We start from the raw sequence: 5057 nt of genomic DNA, 5'->3' as shown, positions 1-5057 counted from the left end.
GTGTACGCATGGGCGAGGAATGTCAACATGGTTTTGAAGCTTTCGAAGCCTTCTACACGATGGACGGATCAGATCTTCCATCTGATCGAAGATGGTGGGCCACAACCGCCCGGAAGTCAGCTCTTCGCGGACGTGCGTAAGCCTTCGCACGTCCGGCGCTGTGATGCTCGGTGGGCCCCACATAAGCTTTTTCGGAGAAATCCACCCCGTCCATTGGATAGAGGACGAGATTTCGTTCAAATATGGATGGTTTTGAATTTGCGTGGACGCAGCCCAGAGAAGAAATCAGAACAAAATCAGTTTTGAACGTCACAAGACGGCCTGTTTGTGGCCTCTGTATCACGCACGTGTGCACGCATGAGCATAAACGGAAAACATGGTTTTGTAGATATTGATCCCTTCTACACGATGAACGGCCCACAGCGGTCCGTAAAAAGCGGTCTTTCCGCCCGTTGCGGCGCTGGAAACGGAAAGTTCCATTTTTTGAAAGGAATCGGGTCACCGCTGCTGACCGACGCCGGCTTGCTTGGTGCTCAGCCGGTGGAAACGTGCAGTGTGCACGCTCCTCATACACAGGGCCCACCGTGATGTTTACGAGAAATCTACACCATCCATCCTCTTTATCATGGTAATTTAGCCGTCAATACCAAGGTTGAGGCAGTTCCAAATATCAGGTGGGCCCCAAATTGGAGATTAATAGGCTGATCTATCCGTTGGACCACTTCCCGAACTCTTCAATGGCTGAAATTTAATATGTACGGTTAATTTACGGCCCTCATCCCATGTATGAAGTTTCGAACTGATCGGATAGCGGGAACCATGTGATCTTGCATTCTGGACCCTTTTCGGGCCCCTTTGGCTTGCTTTCCTCAGATCTCAGGCGTGTAAAATCTTCATTATTGATTCTCTGGAGTCCATCCCGTGCTCTGGAGACTTTGGATCATGAAATCCATGCCTTTAACATCAATTTTCAATTAACGCTCCTGACTTCATCCTGTAACAAAAATACAATTAAAATACTCCATTAAGCATTATCATATACGTAAAATCTGGTAATTACCAAAAACTTGATGTTTTGTTTAAACCAACCACAACCCCCAACCAGCATTTTGCTAGTCCCGAGCAAAGTATGCGAAAAATAATGTTAGAAATAAAAGATGATTCCTGTAACTCAAGTAACTTGTGAACAGACAGCTGAGATGTGAAAATTCTAAGATTCATGAATGGTAAGTAGAATTTTCTCCTGAAATCAAGCTCACAGTAAACTTCATAATCGAGTTCAACATATTAATCCATTAATTAGAACATTTCTGAACATCGAGCTCCATGAATGTAAAGTGTAATCTCGACTTACAAACATTAAGAGATCCAATTGTCAATCTCATGATATCATTGGTAATTCGTGACAACCAAGCTTGAAACCAACACTTATCTTACAGATTAATTTTAATTTTACCAGCCTTTGATTTTCTTTATGAGCAGTAACGCAAATGAGGGGAATCAAATTCTTACCTATAGGGAGCAAACCTATGGCGAAAACTCGTCGCCTCATTTTTTATAAGTCAACTATGGAGAATCAAATCTATACCTATAGGGAGCAAACCTATGGTGAAGATTATGTGACTTAGCCTTTTAATTCTTCTTTTTACCAAGTTAATCATTCAGTTATCGAACCGAAAGCTTAATGTGTAAGCGAGATGTGATATGTGAAATCATGACTCAATCAATGTTTACAACGTCTAATCATGGATTAACAAATCAAAATGGACTGTGAAATCAAGCAGATGGCCGAATCCAAGAGTCATTAGTTACCAACATCATGTATCTTATAATGGTAAAATCACAACTATCCTTCAAAATCACTTTGAATTCAATAGAAATTCCAGAAAAAATTTTAAAATTTTCACAAATTTTGCTCAAGACCAAGAAAATACTAATTAGGTAACCTAATCTCCCACCCCCAACCTAAAATCTACATTGTCCTCAATGTAAAAGAAATAATCATGCGATGCACATGGAACAACGAATAATAAAAGAGGAATGAGGGAAAGATAGTACCTGGACGGAGAATCAAGAGGCTTCCCAAAATTATCAATGTAAGAGCAAGTTAGGGCAAGAGAGAAATTAACAGAAGCAAAAATAACAAAAGGAAAAAGAAAAGAAAATCCTACCTATACCACTTTCGCAGGTGCTCTCGATTGCATTTAGCGCATGCAACAAGCCTTTAAACCCCTAGGTTACCCCTAGTGGACAAGTTGTAGTCTCGTGAGGGTTTGCAGTAATGTTACCCACAAACATTGAAGTAACTAACTAAGAAAAATGAAAATGAATGAAATAAAAAGCAATACAATAAAGTAAAAGGCTGGGTTGCCTCCCATGAGCGCTAAGTTTAACGTCTTCAGCCAGACAAGAATGGACCATGAATGAAATAATCTTTATAACCAGGGTCCGCCAAAGAAATTCCCTCAACACTTTCATTAACCGATCCCAGACAAGTGATGTGAGTTCCCATGAACTGTGCTATCTGAAATAAGGCAACTGACACTGTCGTCAAATAATTTAAGGACTTCTGCTCGAATGACTTCTTCTATGTTAGGATCACGCTTCCTTTGCATGTTATGCGATATTACCACAGCATGATCCATCCATACAGTGGGGCATACTCCCTGGATTTTTTCTATCTTCCGTTCAATTGCTGCCTTATATGCTCTAAGAACATTAAGCAGCCTGCTCGCCTTTGTCTTCTCAGAGTTACAAACTGTGCTGTCAGGAAGAGTCTTAGAGGGATGAAGAGGTTCCACTTTCGCTCTCCATTTTTCAGTCTCCAATATAGGAGTAGAGTCGAGCAATGCATTGACTTCATGGATGGGACTATCAATGTCCAAATCCATGCCCGATTGTGCTAAGCAGGTCTCAAGAGGATCTTCAAAAGATGTACGGAAGGAGTCCTGCACAAGGCTCTCGATCATGTCCACTTCAAATATGTCATCCAAATCTGAGGGTTGTTGTCCTGCATTAAAAACATTGAGTTTAATATTCATGTTACCAAAGGACAATTTCATAACTCCATTCCTGCAATTGATAATAGCATTAGATGTGGACAAAAATGGACGACCCAAAATGACTGGGATCTGACTATGAAGATTCTGGACAGGCTGAGTATCTATAACTATGAAATCCACTGGAAAATAAAATTTATCAACCTGGATTAACACATCTTCAATAACACCCCGGGGCACCTTGACAGATCTATCGGCTAGTTGTAATGTTACCTTAGTCGGTTTCAACTCCCCAAGTCCTAGCTGCTCATAAACCGAATATGGTAACAAATTGACACTCGCCCCTAAATCAAGTAATGCCTTCCCGATCTTATGATCTCCTATGCCGCAAGAAATGGTGGGAGCTCCTGGATCCCTAAATTTAGGAGGGGTGTTATGTTGAATCATGGAGCTGAGCTGCTCTGCAAGGAAGACTTTCTTATGAACATTCTGCTTACGCTTTTGAGTGCATAAATCTTTAAGAAACTTAGCGTAAGCAGGGACTTGCTTGATAGCGTCAAGCAACGGGATGTTGACTTGCACTTTTTGAAACACATCCAAGATTTCATCAAAGTTATTTCTTTTCTTTATTAGTGCCAGACGTTGAGGAAAGGGTGCTTTGGGCACATAAGGTGGCACATTAGTGGCTCTTGGAGAGTCAGAGAGCTTTTGGACTTTGGATGCATTGGTATGGCTTTCTGCTTCATCTTGATCTTCTGTTTTAGAATTTGATTCATCCCCAGGCATCTCTATTCTGTTATCAATCTGCTTGCCTGACCTAAGGGTAGTGATCGATTTGGCATGTTCATGATATTGCCCTTGGTTGGAATTAGAGCCAATCTCATACTGTCCCTTTGGATTAGCCTCAGGTTGGCTAGGGAGCTTGCCCTTCTCTCTCTCACTCAATGTGGCAGCTAGTTGACCCAATTGTACTTCCAGCTTGGCAATGGATTGTGCATTTGCATGTAAGCTTTGCTGGTTGGCCAGTAAGGTTTGTTGGGTGTCTTTTTGGAATTGGAGAGAACTCTGCATGAAAAGATGGAGTGTATCCTCAAGAGATGGTTTCCTTGATTGTGTAGGCAGTTGTTGATATTGTGGAAACTGTTGAGGTTGTTGACTGCCAACTTGGGAGTAAGGTTGCATAGGAGGATTTCCAGATGGTCCTCCTTGTTGTGGTCCTTTTGCCCAAGAGAAATTTGGATGTCTAGCCCACCCTGGATTATAGGTGTTTGAGTAAGGATCATTCCCAGATTTTTGAAAAGTGTTCATAGCATGAACTTGTTCAGAGAGAAGTTCTGGGAATGCTGCACCAGATGGACAAGACTGCATAGGATGGGCAGGACTAGAACATGTGGCATATGCCTCGACTTGAGCTGTTTGTGGTGGTCCATTATTTAATACCAGAGCATCAACTTTCTTTGTCAGGTTATCAAGCTTGGCGCTCAACTCTGGCATGACTCCTATCTCATATATACCACCTCTCTTTTGTGGTTGGGGACTTCTGTCACCTCTATTTGAATAATCCCATTGCTGGGAATTTTCGCACAAGGTTTCAAAGAAGTTCCACGCTTCGACATCACTTTTGGTCATGAATGACCCTCCACTAGTGGCATCAACCATGCGACGGTTCTGTGGTATCAGACCGTCATAGAAGTATTGAACTTGTTGCCACTTCTCAAAACCATGGTGAGGACATTTAAGAAGCAAGTCCTTCCATCTTTCCCAACATTCATGAAAGTGCTCGCCCTCTTTTTGTGTGAAGTTAGTAATTTCTCTACGGAGGGCATTGGTTTTGTGAACGGGGAAGAACTTGTTTAGGAACTTCTTAGACAGTTGGTCCCATGTAGTGATAGATCCAACTTCTAGAGAATTCAACTATGCTTTCGCCTTATCCTTCAAAGAAAAAGGAAACAGGCGTAGGCGGATCGAATCGTCTGAGAAGTTTTGGAACTTAAAGGTGGAGCAAATGTTTAAGAATTCTTTCACATGATGATATGGGTCCTCCTTGTCCAATCCATA

General features: G+C 41.7%; 1 non-coding gene across 1 annotated transcript; it reads left to right on the top strand.

The window, feature by feature from the left end:
- The first annotated feature begins 4716 nt into the window (after positions 1-4716).
- LOC131247471 (small nucleolar RNA R71) lies at positions 4717-4823 on the top strand. The gene has a single exon (XR_009171764.1). It is a non-coding gene; the product is annotated as a small nucleolar RNA R71 (small nucleolar RNA).
- The last annotated feature ends 234 nt before the right edge of the window (positions 4824-5057 follow it).

Source organism: Magnolia sinica, chromosome 5, assembly GCF_029962835.1.
Source record: "Magnolia sinica isolate HGM2019 chromosome 5, MsV1, whole genome shotgun sequence".
In the NCBI taxonomy this organism is placed as follows: Eukaryota; Viridiplantae; Streptophyta; class Magnoliopsida; order Magnoliales; family Magnoliaceae; genus Magnolia; species Magnolia sinica.
Note: the sequence above shows the minus strand (reverse complement) of the source record. Positions and strands in the feature narration are given on the sequence as shown.